At 48.6% G+C, this 11794-nt stretch overlaps 1 pseudogene; it reads left to right on the top strand.

Annotated features, from left to right (window-relative positions):
* Positions 1 to 381: 381 nt before the first annotated feature.
* On the top strand, positions 382 to 11248 carry LOC123158789 (putative disease resistance protein At1g50180; annotated as a pseudogene).
* The last annotated feature ends 546 nt before the right edge of the window (positions 11249 to 11794 follow it).

Below are 11794 nucleotides of genomic sequence, written 5' to 3'. Positions count from 1 at the left end.
AGCTCTCTCCCCTCAGCTGGTCGATGGCATCGTCCTTACACTAAAGGCGTCTTAATTCGAGTCACACAAGAGAAGAAAATTTCTCCCGGTGAAGGAGATCTGAGCAAGGCGGGGGCAAGCGAGCAGAAGGAGAAGACCCTCCTGCTGCCATTCGATGCCGGTGAGTTTCCCAGTCTCTCCCTTGTGCTCCTCACTACCTCAGCGCAAATTCATCCGATCCATGCATGCTCACCTCTTGCGTGTTCTCACTCCCCTCATGTACATCTCTGTCCGCCATGCTAGCTAGTTAGCTAGTGGTAGCGAAGTGGAGTGACTGCACAAGAGGCTGCTGCCTCTAACCAAGCACACATATATTTCCGTCTCTAAAGGAGCTAGCAATCAATGGCCGAGGCTGCTATTATTGCGGTACTCAGAAACTTGAGCAACATTGTGATCCAGGAGACCACATTCTGGTGTGCAGTCACCCTTGAAGTGGGGCTCTTGAGAGCTGAGCTCGTGAGGTTGCAAGCGTACCTTAAAGACGCTGACAGTAAATGGAGCTCTGGAAATGCACTAGTTGTTGTCTTGGTGAAACAGATCAGAGATGTGGCTTACGAAGCTCAGAATGTCATTGAAGCTGCAGATTACATGGAAAACAGAAACAGGCTCAAGAGGGCATTCATGGGTGCTATCTCAAGGTATGCTCGCCTGCCGAGTGACTTGGCCACCCTTCATAAGATTGGTGTTGAAATTCAGTGTGTAAGGAGAAAGCTCACTGAGATTTTTGCAAGTGTGGATAATTTGAAAATTGATTTGGCTGACACGGTTGTAGTGGTGGATGAGCTTCCACAGGATTTCAGCGTTATGCACCAGAACTCATAAGATGATATTTTCATGGTTGGTTTTCAGGATGAGCACAATGAAATAGTTGGAAAATTAGTTGACAATGAGAGCATGCTTAGTGATGTGTCGATTGTTGCCATGGGTGGAGCAGGGAAAACAACACTCGCAAGAAAAGTATACACTTCATCCAGAGTCAAAGGGCACTTCAACAGAATGGCTTGGGTGACCGTGTCTCAAACGTCCAAGGGCGTTGACTTACTAAGAATATTATGAAACAAATAATAGAGGGCAAAGATTGTTCTAGAGAAATTGATGAAATGGATGAGTACCAGGTGGGAAAGAAGATCCGTGATTTTCTCCTTCAAAAAAGATACCTAGTAGTTCTTGATGATGTGTGGGAAACAGACACATGGGAGCAGTTGAACACAAGAGTTAATGCCTTTCTAGATGCAACCAACGGCAGTAGAGTATTGTTAACTACACGGAAAGAAGATGTTGCAAATCATGTCCAAATGCCAACCTATGTCCATCCTTTGAAGAAGTTAGATGAAGAGAGGAGTTGGGAACTTTTTAGTAGCATAGCACTACCATCATATATTAGGTCTGTTATAGATGATGTGAATGAGTTTGAAAAACTTGGAAGAAAGCTTGCAAAGAAATGTGATGGATTGCCTTTTGCACTTGCCGTATTGGGGGGTCATTTGTCAAAGAATCTGAATAGACAAACATGGTCATATATCGGGTTGGCCATCAACCAAGGATACACAGATGATGCGAGACATACTAGCTCGCAGTTACAAAGATCTGTGAAGTCATTATTTGAAATCTTGTTTTCTCTATATTGCTGCTTTTCCTGACGATTTTGAAATATCAGTGTTCCACCTTATTCAATTATGGATAGAAGAAAGCCTTATTCCACATATAGCGGAAATGAGGGAGGCGGAAACTCGGCCGCCTGAGGCGGGCGGCCCTTTGCCGCCGTCGGTGGCCGGCTCTTCGCCGCCGCCGCCCCTTGCCATGATGTGTAGCGGGCCTTTGCCGCTGCCGGTGGCCGGATCTACGCCGCCGCGGCCGCCTCATGCCTCAACGGGAGAGTTGTTGGGTGGATCGCGCCCCGGATCGCTACATCCGATTGCCTCGATGGTGTCGGAAAGAAAGGAGGGGGCGTCGGGACCGTGAGCCAATTCAGCGCTGAAAGAGATCGGCCAGGGCCAAGGGAGATTCACGCAATGGCGTGTTCAGTTCATGGCGGAATCAGATCCTAGCAATTGGATCGAAGGCCGCGTCCGTCTCTCCCATCTTTCGTGCTGGATGACTTTATTCGATTTGGAGAATGACGTCCTAGCCGGCGACTACTTGCCGGACGGTGACTCGATCGAGGTAGGGATTCGTTTTAGCCTTGATGGTTTTCACGTGGTGGTTGGTGATCGTGTGCAGGTAGATCAACGTCCAACGAGATCAGAGATGATTGACTTGACAGAGACGACGGTGCCTGCGAGACCGGGAGGGCGATTTTGGGCTTTGATTGACAGTGATGATGAAGATCAAGAGGAAGATCACAAATCCACAGGTTCGTTACTGCCTCCTCAAGCTTCAGGACCGACGGAGTAGCCGCTGATCAAAAAGGGTTCCTGAACGTCGGCATTCGAAAACTCAAAATTCCAAACCGACAATGAAACCTTGGATCGGTCCGATTCCTAAGGTTTTCCGCGAACCTGTGACTTTATCTGAGTTTCTGCCGGATTCTTGGACTCTAGTTACTCGAAAAAAGAAGAACAAAGGAAAGAAGGGTCGATTGTCACCGCCGTCGAGGCCGTCGGTGGCGAGATCGGCGAGCGACATTCGAACTGCCAGAAGGGCTCGTTTGAATTCGCTTTTGGGTAATGAGGCCCGTTTGAATGAGGAGCCGGTCGTGGGCCTCCTAGACTCGGGCGACGCACAGTTGGGAGCCCAAGCCGAGCCCGTTCCCGCACGTACAGGCGTGCATGTATCGATCTCGCCTCATGCCGTGGCTGCGCCTAGGGTTTTCGAACCAGGATTCCCGACGCTGGGAGAGGGACGAGCGCGTCGAGTCGCCTGCGCCGACAAGATGGTTGGACGCGGGCCGCCGCCCGGCAAGCGAGGACCACCGACCGCCGTTGGTGCGGATGCCGCCGTCGGTGCTGGTCATGGCACTCCAGCCGCCGCGGTGGTGGGGACTGTCGGGGGAGGCCACGCCGTTGCGCTCGCCGCTGCCGGTGGTGCTGCTGGGCGCGGGGGGCAACCACCGCAACTGCAGCAGGCAGGAACTGGTGCCGGCCGTGGTGCTCTCCTTCAACCGCGGCAAGGCTCGACCACCAGAGCAGGTGCTGCTCCCCCCTCAGGGTGGACGTACCGAGCAGGCTTTTCGGCCCGCTCGTGGCCCGTTCGGTCTTGGCCCGCTCGGTCCTGGCCCGCTACATAAATTGGACGGTCCGGTCTGCCATATCAGGCCCGAGAAAATGTCGGTCCGGTCCGGTCTTTAACCGAGCCGACCGAGGGGACCGAGAAACGCAGTCATCGTCGCGGACACCGGCAGCCGCTGGGTGAACCACCGTGTACCCGAGCTTGCCCTCTCCTTCCTTGTTCTCCTCTTCGTGCCCTATAGCCTCTTTCCGCCCCTCGCCGTCGATGCCGTGCGTGCACTGCCGCCGTTCGCGAGTTCTCGATCACGGCAACAGTTTCAGCAGAGCACGCACGCACGCATGAAGCGCTGGGCCATGATTTTCGCATCGTGGGAGAAACGCTGGGCGGTGATTTTCTCGTCCAACAAATCAGGCAAGTGTTGTTTTGGAAGGTGCCAGATTTTATACCGCCAGCTTCCTATAATCACGTCATGCGCGATCTCATGGTACCGCTTCCTTTTGTTCAGTAAAACAGAAAACTGGAAGTACGAGAGAAACATGGCTTGATCCAAAAATCACGTTACCGTTTGATGATTAAATCCACGTTCCATTTGATCCGCTAATCACGCAAGGCCCGCACCCGAGAAATCATGGGCTCATGCACACGATGGATTACTTGCATGCAACGGAAAAACTGCTAATCAACAAACATGTGCACGTTCATGGCAAAGAACCGCGGCGCCCACGCACTTCCCACGGCACGTCGCCCATCTCGATACCGGCGCTCGCGCATGTCACCCACCTCGCCACAGCACCTGCGCACGTCGTACACCTCGCCGCTGCACCCTGCAAGTCGCCGCCGGTGGTCGTTGGCCGGTCCGCTCGGTCCGGCCCGAGCTTCGTCGTCGCCAGTCTGGTCCTTGAAATCAGGACCGTCAGGCTGCTCAGTCCGGTCCGGCCCGGACCGCCGGCGGCCGGTCCGGCCCGGACCGCCGGCGGCCGGTCCAAACATCGGCTCGGACCGGGACCGGACCGGCCCGGACGGTGTCCACCCTGACACCCCCCCCCCACGTGACAAGGACGGTCACGGTCGCTCCAAGCTCGCAGGCACCTGTACATGATGTGTAGCGGCAGGGTGAGCAGGTTCAGCAGCCGGTGGCCAAGGTACCGGCCCTAGGAAGGGGTCGTGGCGCTCAGGGCTGTGGTGGTTTCACTGGTCACAACAGAGATGGATGGAATACTAACCGGTACGGGCGGTGGGGAGACGATGGTAATGATGCATATGGTGAGGGGCTGCACCGTGGTTCTTCTTCCGCTGGCGGTCGTGGGCACAAATGGTACAATGATGGCGGTCCAGGACAGTTTCAAGGGCCGCCCGGTAATTTTGTGGAAGGCGTTGCCGGACCCAACTATCGCTTCCGGGGTGGATATCGGCGTGGTTGGAGAGGTAGACGCCCACCTCCACCGCGGCATATCCCTCCGCCGCCACCGCCAGCAGACATGGCTACGGGGGAGGAGCTCGAGCACACAGAGACAGATTCATCCACGTTGTCGGCGGCTGCGGTTGACGTGGTTATAGCTCTGGCAGCGGTGACAGTACCGGCGGCATCTGGAGTTTCAAACCTCAGAGATGGTACGTCTGACAAAGGGCCGGAGAAAATGGAGGGAGAGAAACTCTCGAAGTGGGCAATTAAGAAAAAGAAGTTGCCTTGCTTTATATGTGGCGAACCGGGTCATTTTATGGCAGAGTGCACTAATGAGCTTTGCGATTATTGCCTAAAATCTCAGCACCTTACCGGAGATTGCCCACTTCTATCTGGTCCTAAACCTGGTATTAGCATTTTCGGTGTGTGTTGCAAGGAGCTGATGTTTTTTGAGACTCCAGAAGTGGACTCGTTACCACAGATGGTTGAGAGTTCCTTCCCCGCAGTTGTCCGGGTGACTAATGGACAGTTGTCTGAGGCTCAGATTGTGAGACAGCTGCGTGACTTGGTACCAGGTAACCATCCATGGCATTTGGAATAGTTAGAGGGACAGTCTTATAAGGTGAATTTTCCCACTAAAGAGGATCAGATGCATTTTCTCAAGTGGGGCATGTGTAGAGTCCCAAGCACCAAAAATATTATTGCTTTTGATGAGTGGAAGCAGGAGGAACCGGAGGGTATACCTTTAGAGAAGGTGTGGGTACGTTTCTTTGGTGCACCACCAAAATTGATGAAGCATTTTCTGATTGATTGGAGCTTGGGTGGGATGATTGGCAAGACTGAAAAAGTTGACATGCCCTTTACTCGTGCACAAGGGGCTGCGCGGTTGCTAGTCAGTTTCGTGAGTGTTGAGCAACATTCCGGATTTGGTTAGATGGACATATGCTGGAGTCACTTATATTTTAGAGCTTGATATTGAGGATACTCCGATCTCCCAGGATGGAGATGAGCCTCAGGATATGGACACAACCAGATAAGGCAGATAGTTCTGCCAAACAGGCGCCACCGTCCACTACTCCGATGACCACTCTTCGTTTTGGTTCGTTTGGGTCGAGTTCAGATCCTAGTCGGTTATGGAGCACCAGAGTTGAGGCTGACGACCCGGCGGAACTTGAGTTGCCTTCGATCTTGAGTCTGACCTGCGAGACGATGACTGCACTAGAGCGACACGATGACTGTGGCGAGGTCATGATGGATTCCTCTCCGGCCGGGCTGGTTGTCACTCATGAGGTAGCTGCGAGTGGGGCGCCCGGCCTGTCGTCTTTGGGAGGGGCACCTGGACAGGTGGTCTGTGACTCTCCTCCCACCGTGACGGCGGGCCAGTCTTCTTTGGGAGGGGCACCTGGACAGGAGGTGTGTGGCTCCTCTCCCATCACGCCGGCGGCGATCCTTGACGAGAGGGGGTTGATGTGCGGGAAGGACACCCGTGATGTAACCCTCTTGCAGGGTCGCGCCATGCAGAGCGAGGAGATGGGGGTGAGGTGCGGGAAGGTGTCCCGCGTCGTAACCCCCCACAGGACTTTGTCGTACAATGCGGCCAGGAGCTGAGTGGCTCAGGTGGGGAGAGGGGGAGAGGGACTAGTGAGCAGGTGGCTCTCCGGTCTTCTTCCCCCTATCCCCCTTCGGCTGAGATCCGCTCCTCCATGCCCTTCCCTTCTTCAACGATGATAGGGGATGGGTGTGGGAGTCGGGATTTTACTCCTTAATTAGGAGAGGACCATGGAGGAGCTCATCGCCTTCGGTGGGATTGCGGATCCGGTGTCGGCTAGCAGGCGTGTCAGCAATTGGATCCAGGGACAGTCGGATGCGGATGACCTGCAACTAGCGCGGGCCAAGAGGGCCGCCATGCTTCGTGATGTCGAGGCTACTACAGGTGCGTCTATTGATAAAAGTTGTTCACTTTTGCACTTCTCAGAAAATGAAATAGTAGATAAGGCAAACGACTTAGGAATTTCTTTGGGATCAAATCAAACCGAGGTCGTCAAATCCATTAATGATATTTTAGACTTAGAAGTGGAGAGGGCTTCTGAAATTATTCGAAATCTTGCATCTATCAAACCAATGAGTGACAGTGATATGAATAATTTAGGAGTAGCTGATCTCGCAAATATTTGTAATAACCTTTTGCCTACCGCGGAGGAGGAGGATGAGGAGGATTTGGAGATTACAGACATGGTTGAGCCTCTCCTGATGGGGGGGGGGGATTCTGCGGTCACCGATCCTTCTATCACGTGGGGAGTTGAGGAGAAGCCCAAACGGCCCTGGAAGAGGAAAATTTACCCTACATTGGTGGTACGCAGAAGTGCCAGAGTTAAGCATAAAAAAATTTCATGATGACTTATGAAACGAATTTTCTGGAATAGCAGAGGTCTAGCAGACTTGGCTAAACAAAGATTCTTAGCAGAGACAACGATAGAACAACACTTAGACTTTATCGCACTTTTGGAGACTGGACGAGATAATTTCACATCACAGTTTCTTCAAACTCTCTCCAGTGGTATAGATTTTGATTGGCACATCTTACCTCCTAGAGGACGATCCGGTGGGATTTTACTAGGAGTACGGTGTGAGACTTTAGAGGCGCTTAATGTGGTTCACGGATATTTTTCGGTCAAATTCAGGGAAGGCTACACATGTGGCAAATAAAAATATCTTTTCCTTCGAGCACAGTTGGTTTGAGCGAGAAGGCTTTATGGAGATGATTGCACGAGAATGGGCTAAGCCAGTTTGTGGAAGGACTCATGTTGAGCGATGGCAAAATAAAATTAGACATCTCCGACAATTTCTGCGCGGTTGGGCCAGAAATGAGAGCGGGATCTATAAATAAGAAAAAGAGCGTCTTACTCAATCGATTGAGGAATTAGACTTAAAGGCAGAGGTCACTCTTCTCTCTGTTCATGAGCAACGAACGAAGTCCCAGGCTGAGCAAGGTCTATGGGCCCTCTTGAGAGAAGAGGAGCTGAAGTGGGCATTGCGTGCGAAAACAATGAAGGTTGTCCAAGGGGATGACAATACACAATTTTTTCATATGGTTGCAAATGGCAAGCATAGGAAGAAAAAAATTATACAGCTTGAACAAGACGAGGGGACAATAGTGGGACATGAAAAACTGAAGTCATACATTTCTAACTATTATAAAAAACTATTTGGTCCCCCTAATTCATCTACGGTGTCCCTGGACGAATCTGTGATCGATGATATACCTCAATTGCAGAAAGCAGAGAATGATGTTCTCTCTGCACCGTTTACTGAAAAAGAGGTTTATCAGACAATTTCCCAAGTGAAGCCGAATAAAGCATCGGGACCAGATGGTTTTCCCGCTGAATTCTATAAGAAATGTTGCATATTATTAAAGATGATCTTATGCCTATGTTTCATGATTTTTTTGACAGTCATTTGGAGTTGTTTCATCTTAACTTTGGGACGATCACGTTGTTACCTAAGAAAGATGAGGCTGTTCGGATCGAACAATTCCGCCCCATTTGCCTGCTGAATGTGAGTTTCAAAATATTCACAAAGGTAGGAACTAATAGATTGACACAAATTGTTCATTCGGTAATCCAACCGAGCCAGACAGCGTTCATGCCGGGACGACACATACTGGAAGGGGTGGTCGTTCTACATGAAACGATTCATGAAATCCACTCAAAGAAACTAGATGGGGTTATTTTCAAAATTGACTTTGAGAAGGCGTACGATAAAGTAAAATGGCCTTTTCTTCAACAGGCAATGCGCATGAAGGGTTTTACTGAAACTTGGAGGAAGCAAGTTGATACCCAAGTCCAGAAAGGTAGTGTTGGAATCAAGGTGAACGACGACATCGGTCATTATTTCTAGACACATAAGGGGTTACGGCAAGGGGATTCCATGTCTCCTCTTCTGTTCAATATTGTGGCAGATATGCTAGCCGTCATTATTGGCAGGGCCAAGCAGCATGGCCACGTAGAGGGTCTAGTTCCTCATCTGGTTGATGGAGGGGTTTCCATTCTACAATATGTTGATGACACTATTCTCTTTATGGAACATGATATGGCTAAGGCACGTAATATGAAACTTATCTTATGTCTCTTCGAACAATTGTCTGGATTAAAAATCAATTTTCATAAGAGCGAGGTGTTCTGCTTTGGGAAGGCCAAAGATGAGGAACACAAATACAGACAACTGCTTGGTTGCGAGTCAGGTGCCTTACCATTCAATTACTTGGGTATACCGATCCATCACCGTAAACTCTCCAATAAAGATTGGAAATGTATTGAAGAACGAATTGCAAAAAAACTAAGCTGCTGGAAGGGTAAGCTTATGTCATATGGAGGTCGGCTAGTCCTGGTTAACTCAGTATTGACTAGTATGCCGATGTTCCTTCGTCGTTCTTCGAAGTTCCAAAATGAGTTCGCAAGCGTCTTGATTTCTTTATATCACGCTTCTATTGGCAGTCTGATGAGGCCAAGCGGAAATACTATCTCGCTCGTTGGGATATCATTTGCCGACCTAAAGATCAAGGGGGTCTCAGCATTGAAAACATAGAAATCAAGAACAAATGTCTTATGAGCAAATGGCTCTACAGACTAGAGACTGAGCCGGACGGTATGTGGTCTCAAATTTTGTGTAGTAAGTATCTGCATTCGAAAACGCTAGCCCAGGTTACCATGAGACCGACTGATTCGCCGTTCTGGAAGGGACTTATGTGCACGAAGGACCTGTTCTTTCATAGGGTAAAATTCTTTGTTGGCAATGGCATGTCAACAAGATTTTGGGAAAACACATGGCTAGGAGAGACGCCCTTGGCCATCCAATATCCTATACTCTATAATATTGTGCAACGTAAGGAGGATTACGTGGGTACCGTCTTTCAAACAATTCCCTTGAACATCCAATTCAGACGAGTGTTAGTTGGTGAGAGATGGACCGCCTGGATGCACCTGGTTCGGAGATTGATAGAAGTTCAACTATCCGATCAGCCGGATTCAATACATTGGAAATTAACTATGAATAGGAGATTTACGGTGAAATCTTTTTATATGGATCTCATTAACTCTGGACCCCTATCACGGTCGCTGCACATTTACAAAGTTAAGATTCCTTTGCGTATTAAAATATTCATGTGGTTTGTTCACAAGCAAGTGATACTCACCAAGGACAACTTAATTAAGAGGCGATGGGTAGGTTCTTCGCGGTGCTGTTTTTGTGATCATGACGAAACAATACAACACTTATTTCTTGAATGCCCACTTGCCAAGTTACTTTGGAGAATGATTCATATAGCTTTTAATGTTAATCCTCCAGTTGATATTGCGTCTTTGTTTGGGACGTGGTTAGCTGGGGTGGAGCAGATTACTGCGGCTCGTATTCGGATTGAAATATGTGCGCTATTATGGGCTATATGGAACTGTAGGAATGATATGATTTTTAACAGACAACACACTTTAACTTTTTTGCAGGTTATCTTCAGAGCTACAGCTTGGATCCGTACGTGGTCCTTACTCACTCCTATGGACTCCAGGGAGCCTTTGGTTACTTGGTGCAACCAATGGGAGATGGTAGCTCGGGTTATCTTCAACCGGTTCGGATGTCGCTCGCATAACACGATAGGAGTCTAGAGAGCTTATCCTTTTTATCTTCATTGTGCCGGTTGACGTGGTTCGCTTGTACTTCTCCTTTTTTTGATACTCTTTTCTGCTCCGCTTTGTGAGCTGTAAGACTTTTTTGACGATTCTAGATTGTTAATAAGATGGCCGCATGCATCATCATGATGCAGAGGCCAGGGGTACGCCTCCATTTCCAAAAAAAACATATAGCAAATCATGAACCTGAAGAAACGGCACACATGTATGTAACTGAGTTGGCTCAAAGAAGTATTGTCCAAGTTGTTCATAGAAGCAAGGCACATGGATGGATTGAAAAAATACGGCTTCATGATATCTTATGTGAGTGGTGCATAGAAGAAGCAAGAAAAGATGTCAGCAATGAAACTACAGGTCAAGCTTCCTCTCTTCCCTCTTTATATAACTGTATTTTGTGTTTAAATATCTCAGTTTTTCGTGATATGTGTCTTATGACTGATATATGCATGCACTCTATAAATGTGCAGGCCAGGCTAATGCATCATCTTCTGATACCCTGAAATTCTATGTTTCTCCCTAAAAACTCTAATGATCTTTTTTTACAAACAAGACTTGATCTCCGAACTCTAGTCGGCTTTCAACTTTCATCAATACCCAAGATGAGTTTTCTAAGAGTTCTTCACATTGAAAATTCAAACATAAGAGATCTCTGTAGGGTTATCGATGGGTGCATTAACCTTAGATACCTCAGGTTGTGGCGGTGTCAGGAGTTGAAGCTCACCTCTTCAATTACAGAACTCCTATACCTAGTTACCTACAGACTATTGATCTGAGAGGCACCGACGTGCACCGAAGATCCATGCCACAATCCTTCTGGCATATCCCTACTCTAAGGCATGTTTGCATTCGTGGATTTTCACCTGCAAGGAGTGTTCAACTAAACGATCTTCACACCTTAAGCATAGAATATTGCTTTAACCATGAGGTGAAGTTCATGAGCCAAATGACTAAACTATAAGCATTATCCTTCAATCCGGCCTGGGACGTTAAGGATGTCTCGTACATATTTGCAAACATGCCCCACTTAGTTGATGTTTCTGTCAGATGTTTCCAAGAGGATACCCGATGTATCGGTCATAATTTTATCAAAGGAGAGCCAATTGCTATCCTGGAGAAGCTTCCCTGTCTCGTGGTGTTGAAGCTAGCGGGTTTTAATGGTGACACCATGTCCTGCTCTTCCCACAGATTTCCTCAATTACGAGAGCTAGTACTTCATTGGTTTTATTCTACCGAGTGGAGGATGGAGGACGGAACAATGCCAAAACTTTCCTACCTTGAACTTCAAAAACTTTCCTTCCTTGAACGAGATACTATCTGCTCTGAATGTATGTATCTCGTTTTTATCAAGTACTTACTTGTGTTTGGCTGAATCCAATGTAACAATTACAATATGTAGCATCCCGGTGCTTCAAGACGATGATGTAATAACTGTTTCAGGTTATTTGGATTATTGTGTTTTGGCAATCATGTTCATGAATTGTGGTTAATGATGTATTCGTCACTG

The sequence above is a fragment of the Triticum aestivum genome, chromosome 7B, assembly GCF_018294505.1.
Source record: "Triticum aestivum cultivar Chinese Spring chromosome 7B, IWGSC CS RefSeq v2.1, whole genome shotgun sequence".
Taxonomy (NCBI): domain Eukaryota; kingdom Viridiplantae; phylum Streptophyta; class Magnoliopsida; order Poales; family Poaceae; genus Triticum; species Triticum aestivum.
This window is presented reverse-complemented; position numbering and strand designations above follow the sequence as displayed.